The sequence below is a fragment of the Bubalus kerabau genome, chromosome 3 (genome assembly GCF_029407905.1).
Source record: "Bubalus kerabau isolate K-KA32 ecotype Philippines breed swamp buffalo chromosome 3, PCC_UOA_SB_1v2, whole genome shotgun sequence".
Lineage (NCBI taxonomy): Eukaryota > Metazoa > Chordata > Mammalia > Artiodactyla > Bovidae > Bubalus > Bubalus kerabau.
In genome coordinates, this window is record NC_073626.1 from 141591442 (window position 1) to 141609145 (window position 17704).

At 38.4% G+C, this 17704-nt stretch overlaps 1 long non-coding RNA gene across 1 annotated transcript; it reads right to left on the bottom strand.

The window, feature by feature from the left end:
- Window positions 1-227: 227 nt before the first annotated feature.
- On the bottom strand, window positions 228-17451 carry LOC129647800 (uncharacterized). Its single transcript, XR_008712516.1, has 4 exons — window positions 17319-17451; window positions 16383-16441; window positions 14624-14680; window positions 228-577 (listed from the first exon to the last, which is right to left on the bottom strand). It is a non-coding gene; the product is annotated as an uncharacterized LOC129647800 (long non-coding RNA).
- Window positions 17452-17704: the final 253 nt, after the last annotated feature.

Below are 17704 nucleotides of genomic sequence, written 5' to 3' on the forward strand. Positions count from 1 at the left end.
ATTCTCTCTCTAACCTCACTATTTGGGGTTTGTGAAATAGGATATTCATATTAAAACCAACAAGAATTTGTGGTTACATGGCTTTCAGTATACCAGGAATGGAGTTCACATTTTTAATATTCTCAACCCATGTTGTTTGTATACCTCTACTGGATCATGTCTGAAATAAATTTTCTGAAATCTAGGTATTCATCATAGACCATAAAGTAAAATAAATTATAATTTATTTCTGGGCAATAAAGTAAGCTGAGGATGATGTGTTCCATCTTCTGATGGAATGCAAATTTACCATTAAAAGACAAATTCTTCACTTCCAAAGTTTGAATAGGGTGGTGCTTTAAAAAGCATTCCATCTGGTTAAATTTAGGGTGCTGAAAAAAGCCCACTATAAGAATATTCTCTGGCTCTGAACCCATAACATTTTTACTTGATTATGAACTGGATTCATTTTCATTTACTTGAAGCCCTTCCACATCACTATTTTTTTCCCTTCTGCAACAAGGCAAAGTTGTCACCATACATGTTGACTTCAGTAATATTGTCTTCTCTGAATAATGCATTTCAGATCCATTGTTGCCTGTAAAAGAAAAGCTTGTCTGTACAGGCTGACATTTTTAAAGGACGTTTCTAAAGAGTTTACTTTTTTTTTTTTTTTTTTAATTTTACTCATTCACTGGTCGATTCCTTCTCAGTCTCATTCTCTTTTTCTTTCCTACCTTGCCCTCCTACCTGACCATGTGACTCCCTGAATCTTATCCTATAAAGGTTCAATCAACAACCTTTTGTATCTCAGCTTTTGCAATAATAGTCGTGACCTTCATCTCAGGATTCCTACTTTTAGTGGATTCCATATGGATAAAATTAAAACGAATAAATGAACAACAAATGAACCAACAGCCCAATCCATTCTACCTGCTGATTGATAGGCAAATTGATGACATTAGTAACCCATCCACTTTATACAAATGTTCAAAGGGTCTGTGGGTAGAGACCATACATATTATAAAGGAAAAGAATAAAGTCAAAGATGAAGTAAATGAAAATGCTGGGGGAAAAAAATCTATCTTGCTTCATCAACAGTCTTGCCAGAAAATTCAGTAAATTTCTGAAGGTCAACCAATTAGACCATGCAAATCTGGGGGCTCTCCAACAGAAAAGAAAGAGATTCACCTAGAAAGTCAAATGTTATTGACAAGTCTGTTAAAATATAGAGAAGTAAATTCGGCCCTATTTTAGAACTGTAAGGGAGTTCAGAGATAATCCTGTCCACATGGACTGGAAGCCTATCCCATTTCAAACACCAATGTATTTCAGTAGTGAGGCAAATTTTAAAGATTTAATTGGGTTCCAAATAGCCTAGATGGATGGATATTAAGGTCTGGCATTCTCAAACAACAAAAAATATCATGTCTTTTTTATTACATCCTATGGAAAAGCTGTAAGGATGACTGAAAAAAATGAAGTGATATTTGTGTTTAAGTAGCTGTCCCTATTTTCATCCATTCACCTAACAAATGGTTGCTGTGCATTTACTATATGAAAACACTGTGCTTTCTGGTGAGATCATATAAGGTTACAATGGTGAGCTGGGTGGACGAGGTTCTTTTCTTACAGAGCTAATCATGTTAAATAGTACTTAAAATGTAGTAGGTACTGCTCTAAATACTTTATATATGTATTAAGCTATTACAGGCTTCCCTGGTGGTTCAGACAGTAAAGAATCTACCTGCAATGCAGGAGACCTGGGTTAAAGTCCCTTAGTTGGGAAGATACCCTGGAGAAGGTAATGGTTACCCACTCCAGTATTCTTGTCTGGAGAATTCCATGGACAGAGGAGCCTGGTGGGCTATGGTCCCTGGGGTCACAAAAAGTCGGACATGACTAAGCAACTAACACTTTCACTTTAAGCTATTAAATCCTCACTACTTTTGAAAAGTAGATATTAGAGTCCCCAACTTACAGTTAAGGAAACTGAGGCATGGAAAGTAACTTGTTCAGTGTCAGATAGCTAGTTTAAGTGTTAGAACTACACTTTGAACACAGGTCACTTGGCTCCATCACCCATGCTCTTCACCCTTAGTGTGTTGTGAGGAGAAGCAGACATCAATCCTACGATTATGTAAATCAGTGTGTAATCACAAAGTGAGATAACTGCTAGAAAAGAAAGGAAATGGAGTTCAAAGAGAACACAGGATAAGGAAGTCTTACCTTGGGGTAGGGGGTGGAGGGGTTAGCTGTCAAAGAAATGCCACTTAAGCCATGAAACCTGAGTGTAACTAACTTGGCATCAGGGAAGAACTTTCCAGTCAGGGATCAGTGTATGAAAACTCTTTGGTAGGAGGAAGTCTGGTGAGTGTGGGAAATAAACTGAGACTAAAGTGGCTGAAAGGCAAAAAGGAAGGAGTAATGCCAAAAAAAAAAGATCTTCACGACCCAGATAATCACGATGGTGTAATCACTGACCTAGAGCCAGATATCCTGGAATGTGAAGTCAAGTGGGCCTTGAAAAGCATCACTACGAACAAAGCTAGTGGAGGTGATGGAATTCCAGTTGAGCTATTCCAAATCCTGAAAGATGATGCTGTGAAAGTGCTGCACTCAATATGCCAGCAAATTTGGAAAACTCAGCAGTGGCCACAGGACTGGAAAAGGTTAGTTTTCATTCCAATCCCGAAGAAAGGCAATGCCAAAGAATGCTCAAACTACCGCACAATTGCACTCATCTCACACGCTAGTAAAGTAATGCTCAAAATTCTCCAAGCCAGGCTTCAGCAATATGTGAACTGTGAACTTCCTGATGTTCAAGCTGGTTTTAGAAAAGGCAGAGGAACCAGAGATCAAATTGCCAACATCTGCTGGATCATCAAAAAAGCAAGAGAGTTCCAGAAAAACATCTATTTCTGCTTTATTGACTATGCCAAAGCCTTTGACTGTGTGGATCACAATAAACTGTGGACAATTCTGAAAGAGATGGGAATACCGGACCACCTGATCTGCCTCTTGAGAAATTTGTATGGCGGTCAGGAAGCAACAGTTAGACCTGGACATGGAACAACAGACTGGTTCCAAATAGGAAAAGGAGCTCGTCAAGGCTGTATATTGTCACCCTGTTTATTTAACTTATATGCAGAGTACATCATGAGAAACGCTGGACTGGAAGAAACACAAGCTGGAATCAAGATTGCTGGGAGAAATATCAATAACCTCAGATATGCAGATGACACCACCCTTATGGCAGAAAGTGAAGAGGAACTCAAAAGCCTCTTGATGAAAGTGAAAGTGGAGAGTGAAAAAGTTGGCTTAAAGCTCAACATTCAGAAAACGAAGATCATGGCATCCGGTCCCATCACTTCATGGGAAATAGATGGGGAAACAGTGGAAACAGTGTCAGACTTGATTTTGGGGGGCTCCAAAATCACTATAGATGGTGACTGCAGCCATGAAATTCAAAGACGCTTACTCCTTGGAAGGAAAGTTATGACCAACCTAGATAGCATATTCAAAAGCAGAGACATTACTTTGCCAACAAAGGTTCGTCTAGTCAAGGCTATGGTTTTTCCTGTGGTCATGTATGGATGTGAGAGTTGGACTGTGAAGAAGGCTGAGCGCCGAAGAATTGATGCTTTTGAACTGTGGTGTTGGAGAAGACTCTTGAGAGTCCCTTGGACTGCAAGAAGATTCAACCAGTCCATTCTGAAGGAGATCAGCCCTGGGATTTCTTTGGAAGGAATGATGCTAAAGCTGAAACTCCAGTACTTTGGCCACCTCATGCGAAGAGTTGAGTCACTGGAAAAGACTCTGATATTGGGAGGGATTGGGGGCAAGAGGAGAAGGGGACGCCAGAGGATGAGATGGCTGGATGGCATCACTGACTCAATGGATGTGAGTCTAAGTGAACTCCAGGAGTTGGTGATGGACATGGAGGCCTGGCGTGCTGCGATTCATGGGGTCGCAAAGAGTCGGACACAACTGAGCAACTGATCTGATCTGATCTGATCTAATGCAAGGTATGGATGGAAAGGTAGAAAGAAGGCCAGTTTTAATGGAGCATCAGAGAATTAAAGTCACATTAGGGCTTCCCTGATGGCTCAGTGGTAAAGAATCTGCCTGCCATGCAGGAGACTTGGGTTTCACCTCTGGGTTGGAAAGATTCCCTGGAGAAGGAAATGGCAATCTATGCCGGCATTCTTGCCTGGGGGATCCCATGGACAGAGGAGCTTGGCAGGCTACAGTCCATGGGATCACAAGAGTTGGACACGATTTATAGTGACTAAAGCATCACCATCACCAGTTTTAATTCTAAGTACACTAAGAAGCCACTGAAAATTTTAAGCTAGTGAGTGACACACTGATTGAAAAATCATTTGGGCTGCCATTCAGAAAAAGACCCAAGTGGATATAGGATACCAGTTACACAGCCCAGCCCTTGCAGTGGTCTATGTAAGAACTGACTAGTTTTCTCATGAAATCCCAAATTACTCATATCTCTATTGGCCAGGAATAAGAAGTCTTATTTTATATATTCTCTCTCCTAACTAAGGTGGCTTGTTTTTCAACTAAGCAGCTGAGTTGAACAAATTGAAAAGGTCAATAGGAAAATTACTCTAGAAACTGATATATTACCTATATTTGATTTTTGCCTACTACTTTCCCATTCAGTTTGATTTACAGATATGGTTGCTTAGAGAATATATAAGCTAAGACTTCAGTTTCTATCAGAGACTCTCTAGTCTTGGAGATAATTATATCAGGCAGGCCAAGAACCAAAAATTATATCCAAATATAGACACTATGATATTATGGAAGAAGACTGGATTTTAGAACCACATAGACTCACAACTTTCTAGCTATATGAACTTAGGCAAATTATTCAAGCTCTCTTTGCCTTAGTTTCTCTGTATATAAAATGAAAATCTTAAAATCCACCTTATAGAATATCTATAAAAATTAGACATTATATATATTACTACCTAGAATATACTAGTTGCTCAATAAACAGATATATTATTGGACTCATTTTTTTTTTAATTGATTGGCTCTCATTCTTGTCTGGAAAATCCCATGGATGGAGAAGCCTGGTAGGCTACAGTCCATGGGGTCACAAAGAGTCGGACATAACTGAACAACTTCACTTTCACTTTCTGGATTCATCCATTTACTTGATTTCTTGAAGCTCTACTATTGACCAAACACTATGGTAGATGCTTAGGTAGAGCTAGACAATATGATGTAGATTCTACCATCTAGAAATATGATAGACAGTGATGGCAGCTATTTTCTACTTCTTCATTTTGAATAAAATCCAAATTTTTTGTGGAAGAGAGAATTTACCTAACCCCAGTATGAATCATGACTATGTAAGACAACGGCTAAGAATCCCATTCCCCTTTGCCAATGACTCCTGAGATAGATGTGGAATCTCATCATAGTCAATGGGATTTAAGTAGCCTTGGAAGACTTCTGGGAACAATTTTCTTCCATGATAAGAACAGCCTCTCTTCCTCCAACCTTGTTTTCTGCTCCAAAATTATGCTTGGAGCTGCAATAGTTCATCTTGAGACTACAAGGGGAGATACCATCAACTCACTGAGTATGACAAAGCAAGAAGCTCAGATCCTTGGTGTTTTCACTGAATTGCAAAGCAAATTTAGGCCCTTCTGCTGAAGACTTGTCATTCACTAACAAGGTGTTAAGACTACTGGGATAGAAGTCTAAAGTAAATGGTTATATCAGTAAGTAGGCAATAGAAATACTACTAATTCCTTTATTCAGTGATAAACTTTTATTAAACATGTATCCAGGCAACCTCCATAGTCAAATGAATCTATCTTTTTTTTATGGTAAAATGTGAACCAAGAGGTGTAGTTGCATTGCCTGAGCAAATTATTCTGTCATTCTGTTCACAGTTACCACTTTGCTCCCTCAACAGGCAAAGGAGTAAAATCCTGTTGGCTAGATGCAACACTGTCCAGTGCTTCCAGGGGGAAATTAAACTCCATCCTGCAACTAAGAGGGCATTTAAAGAAAGAAATAAACTGCATACTAGCCAGTACTTTTCTGGCAAAAATCTTTCTTACCACAAAAAGAAGCCTATGCCTTCCAAACATTATAGGATTCTCAAGGTTTGGCCACCGTGATAAACTTAATATTATTTCCACTCTGTTTCAGGATTTTGCTGGGACAAAATTATTTGGTGATTTAACTTGTTTGTTTGTCTTATTCTTAGATAAAGTGTAAGTGGACATCCAATAGAACTTGACAGTTTTCTTCCATGAGCGTACTATAAAAATTACAGCATTTCCATAGGAATGTGATTAATGTCAAGCATTGGAGCCAATGGCGTGACTCTCCTGCTGCCTCTCCACCTGTCTCCTGCCAGGTGAGCATATCCAGCCACTGTTCCTCCTGACTGCCAGATGATGCTCTCCTGCTGATCTGTCCACATGTTTGGTGGTATCTTCATAAGATCTTTACCACCTGTTAAGAACTGACTCCTCAACTCTTTCAAGTGTATTTTTCATTTTGAACTGGATTTTAACGTGCTGCATAGAAGTATCATTTCTCTAAAGGAATCCTTAGGAAAATTCAATCCCATTGAGAAGAGCAATCAATGATGGGATGATCAAGATTGAGTACAGAGTTTTTAGTACAGCAAATTGCTTGCTTTACCATTTCACCTTCAAAATCCTCAGTTAATCTATGTGATAGAGAAGCAGCTACTATTGTTCTCATTCTGTGAGGAATCCAAGACAATGAAAGCATAATCAATATGCTCAAAACTCACTGCTAGCTAACACTACAGCCTAGTTTTTGGTTTTTTTGTTTTAACTTCCTAACCCCATGCTGTATCACTTGCCTCTAAATAAAATGACACAAGTACTTTGGACTTCTTTAATTAGTTTGCAGGAAAGAAAATTGTTTGCCATAAATGAAATCCAGAATAGCCATATTAAAGGAACACCCAGAGATGTCTTCTATAGAGAAAAAGAGTGAGCATAAAACATGATGGATACTTCGTGTATAAGTTCTGAGATCCAGAGTCTCACCTGAAATCAAGAGTGAGTTTGATGTTGCCCCTTCCCACCACGAAAATTGCTCCTCTGTACAAATTAGCATTTTGCCAGCCAGCTGAGATGGGGCAGAAACAATTGGTCTGCAGTCAGCCAGAAAGAAAAACAGCAGCCAAAGTGCATAGTGTTACTTTTCCCACACTGAACGAGGCATTAACTTCGAAGTCTCTGACCCTTTAAATCTGTGTGACAATAATTAATGGGAGAGAGATAACTAATATTTAGATTTGCCCTCAAAATCCTAACTAATAAGAACACAGGTTACATAAGGAGACATGAGAGTCTCACAGTTTCCTGCATTTGTTTCCAGCAGGTGAGGTATTAATTTCTTTTTCACTATGCTTGAGCTCCTATCTATTCCAACAATGTTGTCACATGCTGGGTGGGAGCAAATGGTTGGGAATCTGAATGAAGAGAGAAAAAGTTCAGTTTTGAGGATTTACTCATTATCTGTTAGTGACTCTGGCCTCTGGTAGGAGACAAAATCTCTTTAATTGGCCTTAAAAATACATCCTTTTTATGCTGTGCATTTTCCTAACCTTATTTTAGAGCACTGGCAACTCTTCGATAGTTGGGCAACACACTCTAAGAAATCAGTTCCCTTCTCTTGGTTCAAACGTCTTTGTTTAAAAAAAAAAAAAAGCTATGTTGAGCTAGATCATTGGTTTCCACAATCAAAATCTCCTGCATTAGAATCTTTTTTTTTATATTATATTATTTTTTTTAATTTTATTTTATTTTTAAACTTTACTTAATTGTATTAGTTTTGCCAAATATCAAAATGAATCTGCCACAGGTATACATGTGTTCCCCAATACAATGCCTCTTTCACTCTCAACTCCTCAACTTACTGAATAAGGAAGTCTGAAAAGGAATCTATTTTTAAGGAGTTTCCCAAATAATTATGATGCTCAACTCAGGTTGAAAACCACTGGATTACTTAATCAATATTGCTATTTAATCTAAATTAGACAATCTCTAGGCTTCCAGTGATCTCTTCATTCAACAAAAACAATGCCTGATATAGAGGCCAAAAATGGACATTGTATCACACTCTATTCAGTCCCTCCAGATAAATATCATAGGAGACATGGCTGTGGTTCGATAGGGAGGAAAATTTAAATTTATGGAGAGGATGGGTGACCATATTTTTGGAAGAATATTCTAGGCCCATAAGAAACCAAATACCAAACATGTTTAAACTTGTTGCAACAAATTAAAGATCATATGTTCTTTAACTATTCAAAAATGGTTTCTCTCTTTTCCCGTCACCTATTTTCATTTGATTTTGTAATAACGTTTTGGTGCTCTATTCAGTAAAAGTGAGAGAAAGGTAGTCTTTAAAATGTTATGTCTTTCTTCTTAATGTTTTCTAATACAAAGCAGCTTAAGTCTTTACCTTAAGCCTGACTTAGCCATATCTCTTGTTCTAGCTGATTATTCAGTCATAGAAGGCTCTCTACTTTCATTCCCCTTACCAGTTAAGTCCACTTGAAACTAATTGATAAACTGGAGAAGGTAAGAATGAAGCTGCCTTCTGATTTGCTTTTGTTACACCTTCAAAGATACTGTATTATATTACTTCTCCAGGTCTTCAAATAGAAAAACCCAAGATTTAACCTCAAAATTTTCCCAGTGATATTTCCAACAAAGTGAAACTTAAAAACCTCACTGGTAGAAGAGAGGATAAGAATTTGTTTCAAGCTTCAAAAAGTGGCAAAGTAAGCAGCACAATCACTTCATTCAACAAGAATTTCTGGAACTACTATATAATGTGCCTGGCACCATGCTAAGTGCTATGGATACAACACTGAACAAGAAAGAATCTTCAAAATTTTGGCACTGCTAAAACCAAGGATTCTTTTATACAGGGTAGATATAGCTTACAAAATATTAAAATAGTATCTTACACTTATGTAGTGCTTTATACATATGTCACCATTTGACAATTATAATACTCTGTGAGACAGACAGAGCAGGTATTATTCTCGTTTCATATTTACTAATGGCAATGCTAAGTTAGTAAACACAGATACTTCCTCTACAGAGCACTATGCTAAGCATTGTAGACAAATCTTACATTACCATGATTTTCATCTCCATTTTATATTTAGAAAACTGACATTTAAGAGAGGTCACATAGTGAGTGAAGGAACAGAGCCAGGACTTGAACTAGGTCTGTGTTTTCAGAGTCCATATGCTTAAAAAGTTTGCTGAATTCTGAAAGATTATTTGTCCAGAGTAATCTGGCTACTAAGCACCAGTTTTGATCCATAATTTCTGATTCCATTTATAAATATCTATTGAAGATACTCTGTATAGAAAAACACAGCTTCTGTAGAGAGGAAAGATTCCATTGTTTTTAATTTCAAGTAACTCAGAATGGACTTTAAGAAGAATGTGGCCTGTTAGGGAAAGAGTCAAAAGTCTTTCCTGTCTGTTAATGAATAATATTATTTATTTGTGAACATGTAAAATGCAAATAATAATTTTTGAATTTCAAATAATTAGAAGCTCCTTGACTTTCAAGGAAACAGTCACAGAATCAAGCTATGTACAATAGAGCAGAACAAAAGTGAAGCTAATAGAATATGCACATTTAAAAAAGAAATTAATGAGTACATTGCTGGGCACTAGATCTCTATATCCAATACTGACATTAAAAAGAGAGAATGGCCAAAATTACAGGAAAGTGCTACCAAGAGCTTCTACCAAGAACCTATGGACTGCAAAGGTAATGTGGTCTTGACATAGATTATTCTGAAAATTATAGCAACTCCTCCAAGGTTTATATGGAAAATCCAGTATCTTATTTAGCACTTATGTGTTCATCAAATATGCTACAATAACCATCCTAGCTTAAAAATGTCATAGTCCAATCCTTCATTTAGAAAAATGAAAGGTAAAGTGAAGAAAAGCAGCGTAGCAATTATTCTCCATGGGAAAAATGACTATAAATTAAGAGCACCTCATAAATTATTTGCAGACATGTCTATATTAGAATGAAATAAGATCTTTCAGAGGATAACACACCTGTGCCATGGATAATTGCCCTCATTCACAAATAATAAGTGGTCCACCAGATGTTTAGCCCCATACAGACATATGCAAGGCAAAGCAGTAGGAGAGGGTGTTTCAGTTCATACCAGAGACGATCCTTTTTTATCTTTTACAAGCTCTCATGCTGTGTCAGCAGCTTATTTAGTAAGGTAACCAAAATCAAAGAGGATTCCCACTGTTAAGTACTAACATTTCATTTCAGTTATTAAACTTACAGGTAGAGAAAACCACAGAATCATTAGAAACCTGAAGTTTATATTAGATGCCTAAATTTCTTTTGTTTGCTTTTTTAATTTTGACAGATGCAAACAAAGATTTTCTTAAATTTCAAGGGTCTCATCAAAATGAAAAAGACTGCAAAGCTAAATTAAAGTTCAATATGTGTCTAGAATCAAATTTATCAAATGAATGATTCCATTTTGGAAAATAAATATTTGGCCCCAAACTACCACTCCTGTTCTTTGCAATATTTTAATGTATCAAAAGACATTATCTTGTTATGTGGCAGCCTGGATGGGAGTGGAGTTTGGGGGAGAATGGATACATGTATATGTATGGCTGAGTCCCTTTGCTGCTTCACCTAAACTATCACACATTGTTTGTTAATCAGCTATACTTCAATACAAAGTAAAATTTAAAAAAAAAGACATTATCTAAAATAAAGACTGATACAGTTTTTAAAATACTGGAAGTTATTACAATATTGTATTTATTCATTGGGTCATTTGATGTTTAGCAGTCGCCTAGGTATAATTGACAGTGAATACAGATGACTTCACATGTTACTTTGCTGCAGAAGTATATGTTCAGAACAAGTGAAACCTTAACTTTAAACTATGTGACACTATTATAAATATTATAGAACTGGTGTGTATTAAGTCTCTTCAGTTCAGTTCAGTTCGGTCTCTCAGTCGTGTCTGACTCTTTGCAACCCCATGAATCGCAGCACGCCATGCCTCCCTGTCCACCACCAACTCCCGGAGTTCACTCAGACTCATGTCCATTGAGTCAATGATGCCATCCAGCCATCTCATCCTCTGTTGTCCCCTTCTTCTCCTGCCCCCAGTCCCTCCCAGCATCAGAGTCCTTTCCAATGAGTCAACTCTTTGCACGATGTGGCCAAAGTACTGGAGTTTCAGCTTTAGCATCATTCCTTCCAAAGAAATCCCAGGGCTGATCTCCTTCAGAATGGACTGGTTGGATCTCCTTGCAGTCCAGGGGACTCTCAAGAGTCTTCCCCAACACCACAGTTCAAAACCAGCAATTCTTTGGCACTCAGCTCTCTTCACAGTCCAACTCTCACATCCATACATGACCACTGGAAAAACCATAGCCTTGACTAGACGGACCTTTGTTGGCAAAGTAATGTCTCTGCTTTTGAATATGCTATCTAGGTTGGTCATAACTTTCCTTCCAAGGAGTAAGTGTCTTTTAATTTCATGGCTGCAGTCACCATCTGCAGCGATTTTGGAGCCCCAAAAAATCAAGTCTGACACTGTTTCCACTGTTTCCCCATCTATTTCCCATGAAGTGATGGGACTGGATGCCATGATCTTCGTTTTCTGAATGTTGAGCTTTAAGCCGACTTTTTCACTCTCCACTTTCACTTTCATCAAGAGGCTTTTGAGTCCCTCTTCACTTTCTGCCATAAGGGTGGTGTCATCTGCATATCTGAGGTTATTGATATTTCTCCTGGCAATCTTGATTCCAGCTTGTGCTTCTTCCAGCCCAGCGTTTCTCATGATGTACTCTGCATATAAGTTAAATAAGCAGGGTGACAATATAAGTCTCTTCAGTCATGTCCAATTCTTTGAAACCCCATGGACTGTAGCCTGCCAGGCTCCTCTGTCCATGGAATTTTCCAGGCAAGAATACTGGAGTGGTTTGCCCTTTCTTACTACAGGGGATGTTCCCAACCCAGGAATTGAACCCACACCTCTTGTGCCTCCTGCATTGGAAGGGGGATTCTTCATCACTGAGCCATTGGGGAAGCCCAATGATTACATCTAAAAAATAAATAATAATTAATTATATATGCAACCTCATCACATAAAGCATTTGCAAGCAGAGGTATAATAAATGTATTTTTAGTCATACCAGTGGACTATCAAGATCAGTATAACATCTCTCTCATTTACATCAAAGGAGATGTTGTGTGAAGATAACATCACCTTCCATGATGACAAACTCAAAAGAGCACAGTGAATCCACCCTGAAGTATCCAGGAGCTTTGTTAATAATAATAAATCTATAGTATTGACATCTAGTATTCTTTCCTCTCTGAAGCTGGGAAATGCTCCCAGGCATACACCATCATATACATGCATACACAGTGTATGGAACTTCCATACTTCTATATGACTCTACTGCTAGAGTTAAATAGCCCAGGAGAAGACACTCGACCTTAGCTCGACCAATCAGAGTCTTTAAAAGAAAGTCAGCCTCCTGCTTTGGAAGAGCCTTTGGTAAGGGGCCAAAAACTTGGAAGAACCAAGCCTACAGGGAGAGTGTGTGAAACCAAAAGGCAGAGGAGAAGCAGTGATGAGAGACAGAATGAGTCCTGAGGTACGTCTGGTCTCTGGTTCCAGCTGCTCCTATGACTCTGTTGAATCCCCATTCTCCCAGTTTAGTTGTGCAAATTGTACTTGGATTCCATGAAATAATAATAATAATACCTTTCTGGCCTAAAGCTAGCTTGATTTCTATAGCTTATGCTCAAAGAGACCTAATAAATCTTATTAAGCATATGTAGCCTATAAGTGAACATTCAAGCATTTTCTTTCAAACTTCAGATGGACTTACATACAATTTAAAATTCAATCACAATATAAGCAGTGTGTGTGTGTGTGTGTGTGTGTGTGTGTTAGTTGCTCAGCTGTGTCCGACTCTTTGTGACCCCATGGATTGTAGCTCTCCAGGCTCTTCTGTCCATGGAATTCTCCAGGCAAGAATACTGGAGTGGGTTGCTTTTCCCTTCTCCGGGGTATCTTTCCAACCCAGGGATTGAACCCAGGTCTCCGGCATTATGGGCAGATTCTCTACTGTCTGAGCCACTAGGGAAGCTACAATACAAGCAGAGTCAGAGGTAAAACTGAGCATAGTACATCTAAGGGAAGAAAAGCAGCAAGTATCACCAAGGTGAACAGATTTTTGCAATGGAGATGACAAAGCAGGATAAAAGGATAAAGGAAAGTAAAGCATGAAGAACACCAGAGTCCTTCAAGGGGCGGTGTTTACAGTATACACTGAAGCAAGGGAGTAATGCGGTGAAAATAACATTTTAGAAAAATTACAGGTGAAGGATTAGAAAGAAAAAGAATAGGAAATCAATGTAGGGATCTCTACAGTTGACTTATAGTGATGGGATTGAGAAGAAGAACCAAAAGAGTTCATATTTCATAAGAATAATTGATTGGGAGGCAGTGGGGATGTGAGAAACGATTCTTATTACATTATATGTAAGTCATAAATCTCTCTCCATTTTAGAGTATAATACGGTGGCAGTTGCGGTTTAGTCACCGTCATGTCCAACTCTTGAAACCCCATGGACTGGGGCCCACCAGGCTCTTCTGTCCATGGGAATTCCCAGGCAAGAATACTGGAGTGGGTAGCCAGTTCCTTCTCCAGGGGATCTCCCCAACCCAGGGACTGAAACTGTGTCTCCTGCATTGCAGGTGGATTCTTTATCCACTGAGCCACCACGGAAGCAATATCTACACACATATATGTACTTTACACATGTACATATATTTTAATCTTCACAACTACCTTACAGAGTAATACATAATCCCTATTTTAACTGAGAAAAATGAAGCTTAGAAATATTACATTAAAATTGTTTATATATATGCATATAAACATAAATACAACAAAATATAAATATATATACATATATGTATATGAGAGAGACCTGAGATTCAAATCCAAACCCATTTGACCTATTTCACGATGCCTCTCAAGCCTAATTCGATTCAGAAAACAAAGGAAAGGAAGAAGCTCACATAAAATGGAAACAGCCTGAAGGCAGTTAGAAATATAGGGTAAATAATCTTTCTTAAAATACCATATAATTTCAGACTAATACAATGTGAGCTTTGAAAATGTGTGTGCATCAGAGATAAATGTGAAAACAACAAATATGTTACAACACACAATGGTTAGAGCAATTGAACTACCGCAGAGCATAATCCAATAGCAGATGACAGGGAAATAGATGACCTTATTTCAGCTTAGTGAGAGCAGGAATTACATCCATTTGGCTCATCCCTATAACCCCAGGATAGAACTAAGAGCATCACATAATATTTCAATTAATATTTTTTTAAATTTTGAGTTAATTGAGAAAAACTTTGAAGACTTGATATAAGTCAAAGAGGCCTTAAAATGATAAACAGAAGAAAAACTCGACAAATTTAAGACAGTCACCTTACAGATATGGAGTGGACAGGAAGAAGTCTGAGAGGGGTGTAAGAGTATTACAGAGGTCCACTTACTGCTTTTATTTTGAAGAGCTCTGCAGGTTAAAGAGGAAACCAGGCCCTCATGAAAAGCTGTAGGAAGCAAATACGAAAACCATGGATTTTTCAAACTTCTTTCATGCTCATTTCTTCCCATCATATTTACACTTGGTAATTTCAGGTGCTGCCTGTTCCTGGGAAAATTCTTCTCAGATGCCAGCTTCAGACAAACAGTGGTTGGACAAGGTTTTTGTTTATTTGGGTGTTTGGGGGTTTGAAGTTTCTTTTTTTTTTTAGTGGATTCAGATATCACAATCTGCCACAAATGATAAGTTGATGGCTCCTCAAATTGTTTTTCCTTATCTAAGTATGTTAATAAAAGGTTCTAGGTTCTACTGTGTTTTATCTTATTCAGCTAGACCTACAGCAAAAGTCAGCAGCAAAAATGTGAGAGTAACTCTGCTGGACTTAAATCATGAAGTTGTAACTAACATTCAATACATTTAGCTGTTTTCAGAAAAAAATCAGCCATGTTAACTTTTTCCAAATGAAATTATATACAATCATGCCCTCACCCCGCCAAGAAGAAAATAATAATAAAAATCAATGTGATATGGAGAAGATGGAGATGTCATGCATGCACCTTATCTCCTGCATTCTTTGGGTTCCTGGAACCTTAAATCCCAAAAAATACTAAGTAAAATGTAAAGTCCTTAATCAACTGACAATGTTAAGTCACAATAAAGAGTTCACTTGAATTTTTTAGTGAAAACTGAAAGTGTTAGTCATTCAGTCATGTCCGACTCTTTGCAACCCCATGGATTGTAGCCTGCCAGCTCCTCTGTCCCTGGGGATTCTCCAACCAAGAATACTGGAGTGGGTTGCCATGCCCTCCTCCAGGGGACCTTCCCAACCCAGGGATCGAACCCAGGTCTCCTACACTGCAGGCAGATTCTTCACCATCTGAGCCACCAGCAGGTAGTACTTAAAACAGTCATTCTCAAATATTGGTGTGCACCAGAAACACTTGAAGGGCTTGTTAAAATACACATTGCCAGACCTCAGTTCCAGTTTTTGTTTTGCTGGATCTGAGGTACAACCTGAGATTTGCATATCTAACAAGTTCCCAGGTAATGTTGACGCTCCTAGCTCAGGGATCACACTTCAAGAAGTTAAGTTATAATCATTAACTGTTCCTCTCACAGGATCTATGGCAGGCAGAATAACCACCCCTTAAAGTCAAGGCTATGGTTTTTCCTGTGGTCATGTATGGATGTGAGAGTTGGACTGTGAAGAAAGCTGAGTGCTGAAGAATTGATGCTTTTGAACTGTGGTGTTGGAGAAGACTCTTGAGAGTCCCTTGGACTGCAAGGAGATCCAACCAGTCCATTCTGAAGGAGATCAGCCCTGGGATTTCTTTGGAAGGAATGATGCTAAAGCTGAAACTCCAGTACTTTGGCCACCTCATGAGAAGAGTTGACTCACTGGAAAAGACTCTGATGCTGGGAGGGATTGGGGGCAGGAGGAAAAGGGGATGACAGAGGATGAGATGGCTGGATGGCATCAGCGACTTGATGGATGTGAGTTTGAGTAAACTTAGGGAGCTGGTGATGGACAGGGAGGCCTGGCGTGCTGCGATTCATGGGGTCGCAAAGAGTCGGACACGACTGAGGGACTGAACTGAACTGAACTGTAAGATGGCCACATCCTAAGATCTGAAACCTATGAATATGTTACAATACAAGTACAGGGCAATTAAAGTTGCAAAAGAAATTAAAGTTGCTTGTCAACTGACCTTGAGATAAGGAGACTAGCCTGGATTATTCAGGTGGGTCCAATGTAATCACAAGGGTCCTTAAATGTGGAAGAAGGAGGCAGAGGATCATATGAGAGGTCTACCGAATCTCTACTAAGTCGAATAAAATATTTATCATTGGCATAAGGCAAAAAAATTTTACTTTCAACGTCTTAAGTCCTAGGAAGCAACTGGTAAGATCAGCTACTCCAGACCAATTAATGATCGTTCACTATAGTCACTTCGGAATTCCCAAGACACCTTAAAGAACGTTTCCTCAACTAAGTAAGTAATTCCCACACTTTTGAAAACACTGGCTTGGAAAAACAATAAAACAAACTCATAGACTTAGTCTAATGTCTAATGGCTTACTCCAAAAGTACATATATATTCCCTGAAACAATGTTATTTTTCCAATTAAAATTCATGAATCATAGTCAGTAATGAAGGGAATTTGGAGGACTTTGAGATCTAAAGTGAATAAATAAATTACATATTTTTAAGCAGTATTTATAGAATCAGGTTCATTCACATAATTATTATGAAGAACAAAGTTTCAGTCTGAAGATTAAATAGAAAATTCAAAAGAGTCTTATGTGAAAGTTAAAGCAACTTTTTCATTTTCCTTGCCTAGTCCATTTCACATCTTCAGTAGTCACTTTCCAAACACTGCCTATTAAAAAACTTCTCTGTAAATACTGGGCAGAAACCCACACATGGGAACGGCATGCAGAACTCTTTGAAAACATGCCCAAAAATTCATCCCCTGCTACTCAAACAAGTTGGAGAGGGTTCAGAGAAAATCTGGAAAATTAACTTTAGGAGGGAAACTTAAAGAAGCCCAAGTTTTTCATTTAGCAGGAGATACAAGTGAAAAGAGAATCTCAAAATCATTTTAATGCAGAGATTTGCAACTCTGGTATGGAAGCGACTTACCTTGGGCACTTGTTAACACACTCCAACTCCACACACTCTGACTCGGTGGTTCTGAATTCAGACTCAGGAATGGATATTTCTGTTAAGCACCATGATGATGCTATTGCATGTGGTTCCTGGACCACACTTGTTGAAAAACAAGTTGAGAAATGCTTACTAAATAAGTATAAGAGGAGCCCACACAGCTGTTCTGAATCTCTGCCACAAAACAAGTGAAATCCATTTAAACTGCATGAGACATGGTTCCAGAGTGAAAAAAGAACTCCCTGACCGAGTTAGTTGTTAAAGGTGGCACAACAAAGCAATTGTGTGACAGTAACCGAGTGAGGACAACTGACTGAAAAAAGAGAAAAGAATGGTTGTTCTTAAGGAGTTTACAGCCTAAG